This window comes from Malaclemys terrapin, chromosome 1, assembly GCF_027887155.1.
Source record: "Malaclemys terrapin pileata isolate rMalTer1 chromosome 1, rMalTer1.hap1, whole genome shotgun sequence".
Taxonomy (NCBI): Eukaryota; Metazoa; Chordata; order Testudines; family Emydidae; genus Malaclemys; species Malaclemys terrapin.
Genome location: NC_071505.1, coordinates 283,519,541 through 283,538,484, shown reverse-complemented (window position 1 = coordinate 283,538,484; position 18,944 = coordinate 283,519,541).

The window sequence follows — 18,944 nt, the reverse complement described above, 5'->3', positions numbered from 1 at the left end:
CATTTCCTTTTCCTGTTCAACCACTGGCAAAGATTTGTTGCACAAGTGTTGCAGCATATGTGTGGGGCCCACCTCTTGATCTGATCTCCAATTTTGCAGCCAAAATAAAGGTGATAGGCTTTCTTAACCATAGTGGTTATACTGTGCTTTTGTGATGCAAAAGTCACTTCACCACAAATGTAGCAGAAGTTATCTGCACTGTTCACACAAGGACGAGGCATCTCTGCTCACTTTGGCTAAACAGAAATGTGTCCCTTTGCAAAATCAAACATTGACAAATAAGAGAGCACGACACTGTATGATTTCTAGAGCTGATATAGGGCAATTTGTTCTGCAGAGTGATGTAAGCTTTGTTATGATTGCATCATCAATGACTTCTAGGAATAACATTCATATGCAATTCATATCATGTATGACGCAATACCAGCTTCAGATTGCATCATTCATTTTTTTGCCTAAAAAGCAAGTACTGTCCAAACCCAGTCATAGATTTATTCATCGATCCAGTCAAAGATGTATTTTAGTCATTTCTGGTTTAAATTGAGATCCCTTCCCTTTATAACTCACTTATCCTCTGCCATTCCCAAGTCAAGGGTCGTATATACTGACCCAATAGCATATCTTGAAAACGAGAGCCAATCAACAATTTTAAGCATCATTTTCGTTCTCAGTGACCCAGAATTAGTAAAGTTTGACTACATCTATTTCAGAAGCATTTTGGCTGTAGAGCAGTGTAACTTGTGAGCAAATGAGCAGGACCAAAGTCAACTATATGTTTAATAGCTTTGCTGAAATGGGGCCTATATAAGGTATCTTCAGTAGGACCTTTCCATCTTTAACTCTTTGATTCTGCAATGACTGTCACGCTGCATACTCACTCTGTATCTATCTAAACTAGAATGCAGATATCCCTCCTTTTCCTCTTTATTGTTATTGTATTCCAATAAGACTGTGATTTTTGCAATATACCATCTGCCAAATTAATTTCCAGTGTAACTCCACTGTAAACAGTAGAGCTATACCAAGGACAAATAAAATTAATTCAATATATTTATTTTGTTTTCTATTTAAGCACTTTTCCTGGCTTTAGGAAATTTTACAAGTTACAAATTACAATGGCTAACAATAAAAAAGCAAAAGAAGCCCTCTTGGTCCATTGTTCCTCAGACCATACAATTATCAAATGCCCAAAGTAAATGTTGAGTTTTGCAGCATGCTTATGTTTAATAAATTAATGCCAGAGCACTGGGGGGAGGGCAGAGTGCCCGGTCGAGGCTCCGCTCTCCCCGGCGGCCGGAGCCGGAGCACCGCACTGCGCCGCCCCCCTCCAGGTGCCGCCCCAAGGACAAGCTTGGTGGGCTGATGCCTGGAGCTGGCCCTGGCTCCAATTTTAGTCCTGTAAATGTAAAAGGGTGTGTGTGGGGGAGAGGGGGGGGGAAAGGCAGCACAGATCTCCTAGGTCAGGAGGCTGCACACCCTCAACTAGGGTCCTCTAAGACTGGTTCAACCTTTTTCTCCCCACTGTTCAAAGAATAGAGCTAAATAGGTTTTATTAGGAGCTGCTTTTGCTATGTTAAATGGTTCACGGAGAGCTGAAATCACTTGTGGTGAGACTATGTTTTGGCCCAGACTGCACAGAGCTAAAATCACTAAGAGACTGCCTGGCAAGACAAGCTAGCAGGTTGCCGTCAGGAGCAGCGAGCAGCTCATAGACTCATAGACATTAAGGTCAGAAGGGACCATTATGATCATCTGGTCTGACCCCCTGCATGCTGCAGGCCGCAAGACCCTTCCCTGGACTCTACCGTTGAAGTCCCCAATCCTGTGTTTTAGTGACTTCAATCGGCTGAGACCCTCCTGCTAGTGATCCCTGCCCCATGCTGCGGAGGAAGGCGAAAAACCTCCAGAGGCTCAGCCAATCTACCCTGGAGGAAAATTCCTTCCCGACCCCAAATATGGCGATCAGTAATACCCCGAGCATATAGGCAAGAGTCTCTAGCCTGACCCTTGTTGGCCATTATGCTGTTCATGTACCATTGCTTGGTTTTCCTTGGCTACTATGTTTTATCATTAAACCATTCCCTCCATAAACTCATCCAACTTAATCTTAAAACCAGACAGGTCCGTCGCCCCCACCGTTTCCCTCGGAAGGCCGTTCCAATATTTCACCCCTCTGATGGTCAGAAACCTTCGTCTAATTTCAAGCCTAAACTTCCCCCCGGCCAGTTTGTATCTATTCGTTCTCGTATGATGAGTGGCCAGCAGGACACCAGTAGAGAGGTGTGTTGAGCATCCAATAGGGTGGTGGCTGAGAGGCGTGATGAACAAATAAGATGCCTCTTAGCCTCCGCTTTACCCCCCACCCAGGGTGGGAGGTGAACTCTGCAGATACGCCTCTGAACTTTGGGTTTGCACTGACAAAGGGCAGCAACTGTGGGTGGGGTGCAGAGAAGGGTCGAGCATGTGAAGGAGACTTTTGGGTTGCTGGACTTAAGAACCTGAGGGGAAAAGGACACTGCCCAACCTAGTTGGGGTGGGTCTTTTACTCATAGTTTATGTTTATGAACCTTGTTTGTGGTGTTTTCCAAAATTAATGCCAAGTTATTTCCCTCCTTTTATTAAAAAAATTTCTTTTCTACACTCAGACTCTGTGCTTGCAAGTGGGGAAGTATTGCCTCTCAGAGGCATGCAGGGGTGATGTGTAAATTTCTCAGGTTACTGAGTGGGGGGTTGAACCATTTCTGTGTTGGATGGATGGAAAGGAACCCCTAGATATTGAACCTGGCCCTGGCTGCTGCTGGCTCCACCTGGCAGAACCGTTAGACATATCCACCATGAAATTATCTAATTCTTTTTTGAACCAAGTAGTACTTCACAACATACCCTGCTAACGGTTCCAAAGTTTGACTGTGAGTTGTGTGAATAAGCACTTCCTTCTGTTTATTTAAAACCTGTTGCCTATCAATTTCATTTGGTGACCACTGTTTCTTGTGTTATGTGAAGGGGTAAATAACACTTCGTTATTCACTTCTACACATCATTTCTAATTTTATAGACCTCTATCATATCTCCCTTTAGTTGACTCTTATCTAAGATGAACACTCCCAGTCTTTTTAATCTTTCTTTATATTGAAGCTGTAACATATCCTTAATCATATTTGTTTACTTTCTCTGTAATTTTTCCAGTTTTAATACATATTTTTTGAGATGGGGTGACCAGAATTTCCAGGTATGGCGGTACCATGGATTTCTATATTGGCATGATGATATTTTTATTCCTCTTCTAATGGTTCCTAACATTTTCTTAGCTTTTTTGACTGACACTTCATGTTGAGCAGATGTTTTCAGAGAACTATCCATGATGACTCCAAGATCTTTTTGTTGAGTGGTAACAGCTAATTTAGACCCCATCATTTTCTATGTATAGTTGGGATTATTTTTGCTAATGTGCATTATTTTGAATTTATCAACATTGAATTTCATCTGTCATTTTCTTGTCCAGTTACCCAGTTTTGTGAGATCCCTTTGTAGCTCTTCTCCGTCAACTTTTGACTTAACTATCTTGAATAATTTTGTATCATCTGAAAACTTTTCCACCTACTTTTTACCCACTTTTCCAGGTCATTTATACTTATGTTGAACAGCATTTCACTCTTATACCATGACTCCTTGTTTTGCTTACGTGACTTTGGTTAGGGATCTTTTTGGCATGCCTGTTGACACCCTCAAAGAATTCTTATAGATTGGTCAGACATGAATTCCCATTACAAAAGCTGTGTTGACTCTTCCCTAACATATCTTCATGTACGCATCTGATAATTCCTTTCTTTACTATAGTTTCATCCAATTTGCCTGGTATTGAAGTTAGGCTTACTGGCCTGTAATTGTCAGGATCACCTCTGGAGCCCTTTTAAAAAATTGGTGTTACATTAGCTATTCACTTTTCATCTGGTGCAGAGGCTTATTTAAGTTATGGTTAAAAACCACAATTAATAGTTCTGCAATTTCATATTTGAGTCCCTTCAGAACTCTTGGATGAATACTGTCTGGTTCTCATGTAATATTACTATTTAATTTAAAACCATCTCTTTTGACTCTGCAGTCTGGGAAAGTTCCTCAGATATGTCACCTAAAAGAAATGGATAAAGTATGGGTAATCTCCCTCACATCTTCTGCAGGAAAGACTGATGAAAATAATTCATATAGCTTCTCCGCAACAGTGTTATCTTCCTTAAGAGCTCCTGTAGCACCTTGATCATCTAGTCGCCCCAATGGTTGTTTGGCTGGCTTCCTACTTAGATTTTACTTGGAAAAAATGCTATTAGTTTCTTGTGTCTTTTGCTAGTTGATTTTCAAATTGTTTTTTGGCATGACTAACTATACTTTTACAATTGACTTGCCAGAGTTTGTTTCCTTTTATTTGTCTAGGATTTGACTTCCAATTTTTAAAAGACTTCTTTTTGTCTCTAATCTTTTTTGTTGTTGTTTAGCATTGGCAGCATCTTTTTCATCCTCTTGATTTTTTTTTTAATTTGGGGTATACATTTAGTCTGAACCTCTATTGTGTGTGGTTTTTTTGTTTTGTTTTTTGTTTTGTTTTTTTTTTTTTAATTCCATGCAGCTTGTCGGCTTTTTTCTCTCATCTGCCATCACTGAGATCAGCCGAGCTCCATCCTCTTTGGAATCCCCCTTCAGGTAGTTGAAGGCTGCTATCAAATCCCCCCTCACTCTTATCTTCTGCAGACTAAACAAGCCCAGTTCCCTCAGTCTCTCCTTGTAAGTCATGTGCCCCAGCCTCAAAGTCTAGTTGGAAGCCGGTATCAATTGGAGTGCCCCAGGAGTCGGTCCTGGGGCCGGTTTTGTTCAACATCTTCATTAGTGATCTGGATGATGGGATGGATTACACCCTCAAATTCACAGATGATACTAAGCTGGGGGAAGAGGTAGATACTCTGGAGGGAGAGGGAGATAAGTTGGAGGGTAGGGATATGCTCCAGAGTGACCTAGACAAATTGGAGGATTGGGCCAAAGAAATCTGATGGAGGTTCAACCAGGAGAAGTGCAGAGTCCTACTCTTAGGATGGAAGAATCCCATGCACTGCTACAGCCTGGGGACTGACTGGCTAAGCGGCAGTTCTGCAGAAAAGGACCTGTGGGTTACAGCGGACGAAAAGTTGTATATGAGTCAACAGTGTAGTTCCCCTTTTTGAAATAAAATGCTACTTTCAGTTTCTTTCATATTTCTGCCCCCTACAACGATGTTAAATTTAATTATATTATGGACTGAGTGGTTCAGCTATATCCAGAACAGATCCTGTGCACCACTTAGGAGTTGCTCTCCCCTTGTGGGTTCTAGAAGTAGGTGCTCTAAGAAGCAGTAATTAATGATGTATAGATATTTTATCTCTGCATCCCATTTTGAGGTGACATGTACCCACGCAATATGGGGATAGTTGACATCCCCCATTATTATTGGGCTTTCTGTTTTTGTAGCTTCTCTGATCTGCATGACCATTTCACAATCACCATCAACATCCTGGTTGGATGGTCAGTACTATATTAATTATATTAAAACCTGGGGACTGTTGGCTCAAGTGACTTTCCTGATTGCAGAAGAGACAGTATCATATAGGGATAAAAACAATCTCTCAGGTAACTAGTCCGTAAAGCATTTATAGTCCAGTATGTCTAAGATTCTAAGGAATAAAGATTTTACATTTTTATATTTATAAAGCATTATGCAAAAATAATCAAAAAGGAAGGGGGAAAAACACTTACATTGATCTTTTCAGAAATTTCTTGTATCTTTTATTGATAATGTAAAACTGGAGAGAAATGTATCATAGTGTTAGTGGAATGTGAACATGCCCAGGTAAACCTATTGAAGTCAAGTAGGAAGACAGAAATATTTCTGGATTCTAAATAACCACTGTCTGTATGGTCAACAGCTAGGATTTGCTCAGACTTTCCCAGAATTTAAAAGAGTGAATAGCCATAATTTCCATCATGCTGACAATAGCAAAAAATTGAGCTAGACATCCAGACATATCACATGCAAATTCTTCTTCACTATAGCGTTTCCTTTAAAAGGAATCTGGGCTTTGTCCTTGTTAAGTAAGGTGGGTGAGACTTGCATATATATTCATTTTGAAGAGGAAATGTTATCATCGGCACCATCTGATAGAATATACAAATCTTTGTTTCCTAAATGCAAACCAAACCCCACAGTTAATCTTGGGATTAGCTTTCATTTTATTTTTTTGTAATTATCCTGTATGTCTTCATTCTACCTTCCTATCTTGTCCAGAAAAAGTACAGTGATGAGTACTATGTTGTAAATCAGACTGTTTTTAATTCAGTCTCGCTTTGCATAAATTATAAATTACTAGAAATCTCAGTGGAGAGCCTGATTTTGTGGGTTTCCCACCTTGATTTTCAGTCCAAAAGTCTTTTAGGATAGGTTCAGATGAGCTAAAATAATAATTTTCTGATGAACATACCAAACAATCCTATAATCTATTTTACCCATCATGAATTAAAAATAGTGATTGTTACTACAAATGTGCAAAAATTATATTCTGAATCAGGTGGCATTCAGATTCAGGAACCAGCACTATTCTTTGAATAATATTTACATGTCCAATTGTGAAAATGATCTGATCTGAATTTTAGCCTGAGCTGTGCTCTCCTGTTTCCCTTCACCTCTCTCATTTAGCAGCCCCCAATATCTTTGTTTCTTTAAGGTTGTCCAAAGTATTGTGTTTGCTATAGTTTTTGGACTAGGTGCAATGATAAGTGAAAAGATCTGTGGGACACCTTTGATATCTGAGAATCTAAAAATGGTGATGAGTCTCTTAGGATCAGAGCTGGTTGAATTATGGTTTTGTTGGAATTTTTTTTTTTTTTTTTTACTGAAAAGCCTGTTTTCACAATTTTTTTCTCCCAAAACCAAAAAAACAAACAAACTTCTGTAGAGAAATGATAGCTCCCTGGAGGGTTGCCTGAAAGGCTTTTGCCAATTTCACCTTCTGCACCCCCATTCTTTATCTCTTTTGCCTCTGGTCTTGTAGCTTCTTGTCAATTTCAGTAAAGTGAATTTGAACTGGATCAATTTCACGTAAGGGTTCATTTTTGAGGACTGGATTAAAAATAAAAATGACCTGACAAATTGGATCTGAATTTAATAACATGAAATTAAAAAAAAATAAGTGCAAAGTACTTCACTTAGGAAGGAAAAATCAAAATCACAAATACAAAATAAGGAATTACAGGGTAGGTGGTAGTACCGCTAAAAAGGATCTGGAGGTTTGAGTGGATCACAAATTGAATGAGTCAACAATGTGATACAGGTGCGAAAAAGGCTAATATCTTTCTGGGGTACATTAACAGGAGTGTTGTGTGTAAGACAGAGGATGTCACTTTCCCACACTACTCAGCACTGGTAAGGCCTCAGCTGGAGAACTGTGTTCAGTTATGGGCACCACACTTTAGGAAAGATGTGAATCACTTATGGAGAGTCCAGAGGAGAGAAACAAAAATGATAAAAGGTTTAGAAAACCTGACTTATGAGGAAAGGTTAAAAAATGGCACGTTTAGTTTTGAGAAAAGAAGTCTGAGGGGAGATCTGATAAGTCTTCAAATATATGAAGGGCTGTTAATAGGACTGTGATCAATTCTTCTCCATGCCCATTGAAGATAGGTTCACCACTCCAGGCCAATGGGGGTGGAGGGAAGCGGTGGCCAGCACATCCCTCAGCTCGCGCCGCTTTCCACGGCCCCCATTGGACTGGAGGGCGAATCGCGGCCAGTGGGAGCCACAATCAGCCGAACCTGCGGATGCGGCAGATAAGCAAACCGGCCCGGCCTGCCAGGGTGCTTACCCTGGTGAGCCACGTGCCAAAGGTTGCCAATCCCTGGTCTAGGTTTACTTGATCCTGCCTCAGCATAGGTGGCTGGACTTGATGATTTCTCGAGGTCCCTTCCAGACCTATATTTTTATGATTCAATGATTCCGAAAACCTTGACTTTTCACATGGGTTTGGAATATTTTTTTTCAAAAATGCAACATTTTTCATGGGCAGGGATTTCCATTTCTGGCCAGCTCTAGTTAGGATGTTAAGGCTATGATATTTACTACAAAAATTCAGTATGTTATGCAGACATAGCCTTCACCGACTTCTCCAAACTTTTCCTCCTTTGAACCACATGATATAATACGATCTAACCAACCACAAAAATTCTTTCATTATTCTATTAAACTTATCTGAATGTGGATAAAGAAGAAACAAATAAAATGTAGTTAGGCTTTCAAAAGGTCTTTGACAAGATCTTTCACAAAAGCTGCTAAAAAAATAAGTAATTGTGGGTGAGAGGCAAGGTATTGCAGTGGATTAAAAATTGCCAAGAAAAGAGTAGGATTAAATGCTCAATTTTTTTTTCACCACAGCAAAAGATTAACAGTTGGGTAGCTCAAAAGCCAATATTGTTCAATATATTTATTAAAGGGGGACAGGGAGAGGATGAGGATGAGAAATGAGGTAGCCAAATTTGAAGATGACACAAAGTCATTTATAGCTGTCAGGACCAGAGAGAACTGTGAGAAATGTCAGAGAGAACTAACAATGCTCAGTGAAGAAGAACACAATGACAAATACAGTTCATTATTGATAAATGCAGAGTAGTGCACACTGACTGAAAAAAGACCTACTTGTACACTTTACAAGATTCTAAAACAACTGTATCAGCTCTGGAATGGGATCCGGGCCATCAGTGTCATCATCTTAATGGAGACTTTTGCTCAACATGCAGCTATGGTCAAAAAAACAAGATGTTAAGATGAGTAAGGAATGGGATGGAAGCTACTACAGAAATATTATAATGGTGTGGCTTCATCTGCAGGAGTGATGCATCATCCCACCTCAAAAAAGATATTGCAGAATTACAGGGGATTCAGGAAGGATAATGAAAATGATCAAGGGTTGAAAAACTCTTAGCAGAAGAAAACAAGATTCAGTCTTCAGTTTAGAAAGGAGACAAATAAGAAAATACATTGTAAAAGTCTAGAAAATAATGAATGGTTTAGAGAAGTTAGATCGAAATCTTCTGGTCTCCCTGTCTCAAAACACAAGGACAAGGAGGCATTCAGTAAAATGTAAAGGCCCAAAATTCAAAACCAATAAAAGGATAGTCTCTTTCACACAGTGCATAACTGGATTTTGGAACTCATTGCCGCAAGAAACTGATGAGGCCAAGAATTTAGCAAGAAGGAAAGAGGCATTAGAGAGTAATTTGGATAACAAGCATATTTAGAGTTACAATAGCTAGAGTTTGCAACAAAATATGTATGGGATATTAACCTTAAGGTTTCAGAATTGCAACTAATCCTTCATTGTTAGAGATTAAGATGAAGCCTAATGTAAGGGGACACTTTTTGTTTAAGCAGGCCAACATTCACGGCACTCATTTCAAGACTCTACCTCAGTGTACCTGTGTTGGGAAGTGGGGAATTACTTTATTTATTAGCGTTTAGTGCTTTTTAATTAACCTTAACCCTTTTCTTCTGCAGAGATGCTGGATCAGTGTGAGTTGTAACAACAGCATCTGTTAAACTGCTCACATTCCACATATGCACGGATGAAGAAGCCAGTTAGCGTTCATAATTCCAAGTGACAGAATCTTTCCACTACAAGATGTTTTATGTGCTTATGTGGTCAAAGTACATGGGGACAAGCAGTCATAGTGGATATTTAATCAACTAAGCAGAAATATTTTGTAGATAAAAAATCAAGCAAAAGAAAAGGAGAGAGAAGAAAGAAGTGTAGGCAAAGAATAAAGAAGCAAGTGCCCTTGTGTGTTGGCAAGATAAAACAATGGCATTGAAATCAGCAAATCAATGCTGCTGTTTTAAAGAACATTGATTCAGCCTGGGAAGTTATGGCAAAGTTCCAAGCCACTGAAAAAAGGCAACAGAGGCACTGCTGTTCTCGTCTGGCTGGAGCCGGGAGGGAAATAATTCTTTTTGCTGTGGGAGCTCCTAAGGTTTGGCAACACAGCAATATTAATAAAAATGGAGTGGTCTGGAGTAAGAAAATAAGCCCATAACCTTGGAGTTAATTTAGAGCATTTTATCAATTACCAGCCTATAATGAATTGATGCCTAAATTAGTGGTATTTCAAAACTGAGCAGTGTTAACTCTTAAACAGCAAGCTGATCCTCTTTTAACAAAGTTTCCGAGCAGAACAGATTGGGCTAAGATTTCCATGGTTCCTAAATTTTAAGCCATTTGTGTTTACTGATTACTTAAATATTTACAGAATGTTCTGCCAACCTATTCCCTTCAGATACACAGAGACTATGTTTTCAAAGCTTTGCATGCTATGTGAATATGTAAGAACTAAGAAATAAGCATGCCTATGTGAACAGCTGTTCGAGGCATATGGCATTTTCAAAGCTGGTGCAAATATTTACACACATGTAGATGCAAGCTATTCTGCAGCTCTTTCAGCACTTCACAGAACAGGATTTTGTTACAATTTATATGAGAGAATCACATAGGAAGCTTCCAACATTCTCAAGTGAATATCAGGAAATGAAAGCATTAATGTTTAGTTTGTTTTTTAAATAGTATGTGTGTTTATAAATAAAAACAGAGAAGTTTCTATTCTCTCACTTTAGCTAGTGAAATACTCGTAGGGCTTTGAATTAGAAAGTGGTTGCTTAGATGGATCACAATGCAAGATCCATCAGGGAGTGGGGCAATGCAAATTAGTACATTTAATTAATAGGCCATTTTGGATATGGTAAAGAGAGTTTGAAAGTCAGGCTTGCAGGAGCTAGCTTTTATTTGTAGTACTAGCTATTACATCAACCATAAACTTTTAGCAATAGGCTTATTTCAATCAACTTTGCCATATAAAGTATATTCCAAAGAGAATGTGACACTATATTTAGTTTCCTTCTGGTGTACCAGCTGAATAGGGAGCCATGCATGAAGTTTAATAAGCCTTAGTAATTCTCTGTCAATTCTAGGTGATATAGATTCTACCCATTTTAGATATTTGGCTCAACTTCACAACTGCCTCATTGACAAAACCGGAAAGCATTTTGTTCATTAAAGTTCAATTGAAAGGATTTATACTAAGCAAAAGGAAAAAAATGACCTGAACCTGCACCCATTCCACGAACCAAACCAAATCATTTATTAAGAGCAGTTATATTCTGAAAGGTGGTCTTTTAAAAATGACATTGAATTGTTCATTGTGTATTACCTCTCAATTGTTCTATATTGAATTATCTCAATTTACAAGTAAAAAGAATATTTTTCCAACTGCCAGAGCAATAAAGTCAACCTTAGATCAGAATGTCAAGCTGGTTTCTGTGTCATCTTTGCCACTACAAAAATTTTTGCAACTTAGGCATGCTTCTCAATTGCTTTTTCTGTAGTCATTTAGACCTGTGCAAAGGTAGTTTAAAATGCTTTAATCGAATCTTAGAAATGAAAGACGGAAAGGGACCTCAAAAGTGACTCAAGTCCAACCTCCTGCATTAAAACAGGACCAACTAAACTTAGATCGTTCCTGACAGGTGTTTGTCTAACCTGATTTTAAAAGCCCCCATTGATGGCCCCCACAAATTTCCAAAGACTATTCCAGTGCTATCCTTATAGTTAAAGTGTTTCCTAATATCTAACCTTAATCTTCCTTGCTGCAGACTAAGCACATTACTTCTTTTCCTACCTTCAGTGGATACACAGAACAATCTGAAGTCTTAGCCTATCTGAAGTCTGTTTTCAGGTCTCTCCTCAGTCATCTTTTCTCAAGACTAAACATGCCCACTTTTTTAATCTTTCCTCATCTGTCAGGTTTTCTAAACCTTTTATCATATTTTTTTTACTCTCCTCTGGACTCTCTCCAGATTATCCACGTCTTGCCTAAAGTGTGGTTCTCAGAACTGGACACATTAATCCAGCTGAGGCCTCACCAGTGCCAAGTAGAGTGGGACAGTTATCTCCATATAACACATATGTACAACACTCTTATCCATACACCCCAGAATATTAGGCATTTTCACAACTGCATCACATTGTTGGACCATATACAATTTGTAATCCACTATGACCCCCAAATACTTTTATACAGTACTAGTTATACCCCATGTTGTAGTTTTATATTTGATTTCTCCTTCCTAAGTATAGTTATTTGCACCTGTATTTATTTAATTTCATCTTGTTTATTTCAGATCAAATCTCCAGTTTGTCAAGATAGTCTTGAATTCTAATCCTGCCTCCGAAGCACTTGCAACCCCTCTGACCTTGGTGTTCGCCACCAATTTTGTAAGCATACTTTCCACTCCACTGTATCATTCTGAGCTGACAGTGTTTTATACCTAGTTTGCACTCTTACCAGAGAGGTAACTGATTTCAAAAGATGCAAGTAGTGAGAAATCAGAATCTTAGTTATGTAGTGAAGCTTGGTTTTATGAATGTTGCACAGGTCTCAGAAACAGTAGATCTGCAGACGAGCGCCTCAAAAGGTTGACATAAAGATATCCCTTTGATAATCCCTCTGAATTCTCATCTGAAAATTATCCTAATGAAATCTCCAAGACCTTTGTGGTTCACCAATTACAACTTTTTAATCTGGCAGCAATTGAGATCTCTAATTTAATTTTCTTTTGCAACATTTGATGGGCTCTCTTCCATGTACTACAGAGCAGATATTGCATTCCTCACATTGCTTTTGCTGTCAATTGTAGCAGAGAAAACAGAATCTTGAGGATATGAACTCAGAACCTGATATATAAATGAAGGGGAAACTTATTTTAACCAATATTGTTTATAATGCAGCTATATGAATATTTTTAACATCTATGAAAAGAGCTTCACATCATGTTTTAATTCTAAATTATTTTATTGGCCTTAGATGGCATCAGGTCCTTGGCCTATGCCTATTGGTAATCTTTTCATTTGTTTCCCTTGTCATGACTTTTACTTCATCTTAGCGATTCAGTAGAAATATTATGATTTTTTTGCATTTTTCTTTTCATTAAATTTCCTGTTGTGGAAACTTTTCCTTCTATACTACATTTAAAAAGCAGATTGCAATGAAATGTCCAATTCTTCCTTTCAAGCTAGTTAGGCTTAATTTATGTGAAAAGAACCTGATATGAAATCCCTGATTTCATGGGATTGGTTACTGCAAATGTGTTATTAATATGGGTAAAGTTCCCCTCCCCCAATGCAGTTTATTTGTGGTATTACATATGTATACCTCAGTTAGCCCAAATCCAACACCAGTGGTTTCATCCAAGTTTGCTTAGCACATACACCTGCTTATGTTCTAATTCTGGAATACAAGGAAACCAGAGATATCAAATGAAGTCTCTGAGCCTAATACATGGATGACTAACCCTTCCCGCAAGTGGCAGTGGTTATTTGCTCAGATCTCACCTTTATACAACCTCCACACCAAAGGAGCATTTACCCAAAGACATGGTGCCCTTGATGTATATTTAAAAAACACCAAATCTAAAAATGTGCCAGAGCAGCATCACTTCTTCCTGCCATGTTACCACAAGTCACTGAGGAAGAAAGTCACTTGTTAATGTTTTTAAATGTATTTAACTTTTGTTATTTGTGTATTTGCTTTTTTTTTCTTTTACTAATAATTGTCTCCACTCTCTCTTCTGTTTCCACCCTTAAAGGCTTCAGAAGTAAGTGAGTGTAAGGATAAGGAGAGCCTCTCTGGACCTACCTAGTAGACCCATCTAGTTTCTCTCATCCCCTTAACTACTGATATGGACAGAGCTATCTAATTCTATTATTTTCCCCTTCTATATACATATATAGATAAATATAGATATAGATTGGACAAAGAAAAAAAGGAAAGAGTGACCTATATTCTTTCTGGCACTCATGCAGGTGTGCAGTGGGAGGGAAATGCACATAGCACTTTCTCTCTCCACTGTGAGGGCTGCGTGAAGGCCAGGCAGGACTGTAAACTTAGGGTTGAGAGGCTTGGGAGGAGCAGGAAAGGGGTTGGAAGTCTTGGCATTCTCCTGCTCTCAGTGTCTGAGACAGCAGAACTAGTCCACGGGAGTGACCAAGGATGTACCTATGATTCAGTGAGGATTCCTATCTCTGCTATGGGCTATGGCTACATAGCACAATCTAGCCAATGCTTGTAATTCATAAATCCTTATCCATAGAATCAGAGATAAGTGCAGAACACACACAAATGATTGTAAACCATATTATTGTGGCTTTCATATTGTTTCAGACACAGTGAAAGTAAAGACAAAACTTAAAGACATTTAGAGCCATATCTTTGCTTATTGAATTCAATATAAGCTGTTCACATATTTCAATAGGAGCAGGCCCTTCGATTTCCAAGAAGTACCAAAACATATGAAACATCTTTATTGGAAAGGTTTACATCATGTCAGATGTGTAGTTACCTGTTTTAAGATTTATTCTTGAGCCTTTTATAGGCGGATCATAATTTCATAAACTCCTCCATAATACAATACCTTATTTCCAAATTAGAGTGTCAAGAAATCCAGTTCACCATCCATTTCTAGTTCCAAAGATGCACAAAAATGGTGCATTGAATGCATTCTATTCCACTGAAACTTGGGAAGGAATATAAATTTTGTATGCTTTATCATCCCCAGAGTGCTGTTAAGATGTTTGGTCTGAGATAAATAATATCTCTATTGCATTTTCCAGCCTGCTTAAAATTTCAAAATATGGAATCTCCATGTTCCCTTGATTACCTTTGGAAACTCAAGAACTGTTAGTCAGAATGGCTGTCTGGTCCAAGTGGGAGAATTGAAGTGTTTATATTTTGCTATTTGAAGCTGGCCAGGAACATTTCTCAATACACGTAAACTTGGATAGACGGCACAGATAGTCATTTCAGTGACGGACATTTGCTCTTCAGAGCTTCCCCCCCCCACGTATGTGAACCTCTTCCTTTTACTAATAGCCTCTACTAGTTTTCTACTTTGATAACATCCCAACTGTGTTTATGAAATGGCAGAGATGTAATGAGGACTGCCCCTACAGAGAGTTGCTCAATTGCTTTAAGCCGAAGTATTAGAAATTGTAGCCATTAAGAGGCAGCTGTGGAATTGCAATACTTCTTAGGGTGTATACGCTGTTGAAAGAGATATATAGACCGAGATACAAATTTATTCTTGGAAAGATGCATAAGGCATTTTAAAAACTAATTTAAATGAAAGGGAAAAAAGAAGGAGCTTTTATCAAGTAAGTAGCTCAACTTGCAGGAATCAACCATGCATTTTTATGGCAGCTCAGACAAAAGAGCTTTCTAGTTTTTCCTGTGGCTACTTCAAACTACCTGAATTGATTTTGAAAAAGGTTTTAAAAATTTTTCCATTAATTATGCAATATTATAAAACACATGGCATTTTATTTTCTGGGAATTGAAAAGTGTTTGGCTTCTGCAATAAAGGTGTTTCGGGGAAATATAGTTAGCATTTTCAAGCTATTCAAGGGCAGTGGAGGGCATATTTCATCTCTATATGAATGTCACTAAGCAAACTGGCAATATCTTCAGAGTAAATAGAATAGTTGTTTTCTGAATTGTTAGCAGTTCACACTGGATTGTTCTTTATTTTGTGACGTTAGCACATATTCTTGAGTTCTGTTGATTATCTGGCTTGGTTTACATCTATATTTGCTATTATCTCTATTATATTATGGAATCAATAAAAATGATTAAAGCAATCTAAATAAAGAAGAGTTTAAAGGTTATTGCTTTTGTAAAACATCAACAACAAAATAACAACAAAAACAAATACCCAGTCTCCGTATCATACATAGGGCTACAAGGGCAAGAGCCAGACATAGGGCATTGTGGGGGAGGCAGGGAGAATAAATTGGAACAAGAAGCCGGAGTGCAGAAGATTGGCACTGGAAGATGGCAGGGGGATGGGGAGTAGGAGCCGGGGAGGGAAGAGGGTGAAACAGAGCAAGTGGTCATGGAGAGGAAATGAAATGAGAGGAAAGACGGGGGAGAGACTGTGACTGGCAGGGCAAGGACACTGGCTATGGGCACCAATGGGTTATGAGATACAGATCTGACAAGAAGCTCAGGTGCAGTGGGAGAATTGACACTGGCTGGGGAAAGAGACTGGGATGAGGAATTGGGGGAGGTAAACTCAATGAGACTAGATGTAAAATCTGGGGAAGGAGATTGGGATTGAAAGCCTGTTGAGATGGAGAAGGTGGGCCGGGGTGAGTGTCTGGAGGCTGGGAGTGAAGAGAGAGAGAGAGATCATGGAGTCTGAGTGGGAACTGGGATGGGATGGGCAAGGAGACAGTGGATAAGGAGCTAGGGTAAACTGAGCTGGGCTGGGCAACCAGTCCATGAGTGAGAGGGAGGGTAAGATAGACAGTTTTAGTCTGACACTGGGACAGAGAGTTTGGAAGGCTAGGAGTAGGACTTACTGGATAGGGACACTGGGATCAGAAATCTGATAAATGGAGACTATGAATGATTACGTGAGTAGAACTGGACTGGGATGAGGCACCAGTGGTTGGGTAGAAACAGGACTGGGACAGGGACAGGTCATAGGCAAAAGGGAAGAAAGGCTCCTGGGTTGGAGAGGAATGATCAGTAGAGTCTATGTCTACTAGAGCACTTTCTCCTCAAGAATCTGGAATGGAGCTCAAGATCCCTGAGTCTCACCATTCCTCTGCTGTTGGTAAAAACAGGTGAAACCTGAAGCTCATTGGCAAAGTGTCCCATCCTCTGGTTGACGTAGGGCAGGGATCTGCAACCTTTGGCACGCGGCCCATCAGGGAAATACTTTGGTGGGCTAGGATGGTTTGTTTACCTTCAGCATCTGCAGGTTCAGCCGATCACAGCCCCCACTGGCTGCGGTTCGCCATTCCAGGCCAATGGGGGCTGCGGGAAGCAGCATGGGCCAAAGGATGTCGCTGCAGGTAAACAAACCGTCCCAGCCCACCAGCGGATTTCCCTGATGGGACACGTGCCAAAGGTAGCAGATCCATGATGTAGGGGATGAAAGTTTAATACTGCTATTAGTTAAAAAATTAGCACATGTGCCATGTATCTAAAGGTTCAAACCCTGTTGATGAATCATGCGGGTATCAATGAGATGCTACATGATAGATTGTTTACTTTTTTAAAAATCTAGGAAATGACACACACAAATATGTTAAAGTAATGTAATTCAGGTTGCAAAGTCAAGCACTCAGAATTTAGGAAATGGCAGAATCAAGGTTGACTGCAGAATCTTAATTTGAGCCCCCTCCCCCTTGTTCATATGCATTATGATACAGTCTTTAATTGCATGATCACGTACTATTTTTTTCCACAGGACCTCTGCCACATTTAGTGAACAGGGTGGAGCAGCTCTGGGTATGAATTAGGCTTATATAGTGCGTTGTTGTGTGCAGGATTCCTGCCTTATTTATTGCAGAAGTTGGAAGGAGTATAGGGAACAAAGCAGGAAAATGCAAGAAGAGTGAGGACAGTCTCACAACTTAATACAGCTCTGGAGAACTGGATTCTATATCTGCCACTCCCAAGGTGTTACTTAAACCAGACTTTTGAGAGGTGATCACTAATTGTGTATTCTCCGTGTTATGGGTCCATGATTTGAGACCCTTGGTTAGATTTGCAGAAGTGCTGAGCACTTAGAGCTGTAATGGAAGTCAACGGGAGCTGTTATGTGAACATATGAAGTGTTATAATGCTAAGTACTCTGAAAAAAAATGGTCCTACATGTCTCAGATTGGGTGCCCAAAATTAGTGGCTACTTTTGACTTTAATCTCTGTGTGCCTCAGACATCTGTAGAAGGAGGATAATACTACCTCCTCACCTCACCCGGGTGTTGTGATAATAAATTCATCAATATTTGTGAAGTGTTCCAATACTATAGTGATAAGCATCACACAATGGCTCAAGAGAAAATTAATAATTCTGTCTTCAGTGCAGGGTTTGAACAATGCACAGTAAATAAGGCCTGGGCCTACACATTGACAAACAAGAAGAAAACAAAATTTTGAACTGCTGCTCATCAAGTGAGCACTGTCCATCCTATGCACTGAATGAGGTGAGGGTCATGTGGAAATAAATAGTATGTGATCATGCATCTAAAGACTATCATAATGCACACACAATGGGGATAACATCATTGCTCTCACAGGGGTGGTGTGAAAAAGAAGTCATTAGTATTTGTGATCCTGTTGAGATGGGCTGATGAGATAACATAAGATGTAATTAGAAATTAACCTACACTTGTGTGCCAAACCTGACAAAAAAAAATAGTGTTCATTGTTAACCATTACCCTTGTAGAGACATACAACACAGAGGGAAAATCAGAATGTTCGTTTTAGGAGATTACTCTATTTAGATATAATTTACCCAAAGACCCTTTAAAGCATATTTTGTTAATATATTACTCATGAAATACTCTAGCTTACTAGTCAATTGGCACAGGAATAATATGATCCCATTTAATAATATTAAACCAAACCAACAAATACAGTTGAAAACTTCTTTTCAGTTCAGAAGTAACCTTTTGTACACCAGTCAGTAATTGCTGGCTGCCAGTAGCCTAGAGATATTCTTTCAGAGTTTGTCTGTGCCAGTTATATAATACATTACATGTCAAATAAGCATTTTAACTTCTTTAAATCTAAACATGTCTAATCTTGTTAGTAGAAAGTTATATTAAAAAGTTGATAAATGCTATAATATATGACACAAAGTACAACCTTAAAGGTATGTAGATGTCACTCATTCGTACTCATTTATTACTATGACAGCCCTGCACCTTTCATCGGGGGGGTATTTGGCTGGGTGACCAAATGAAGTTAACAGTGCTTTATGGCTGGGCGGCAGAGATGAAAACTGCTACAAAAGAGTCAGCATGGTTGCTGACTCATT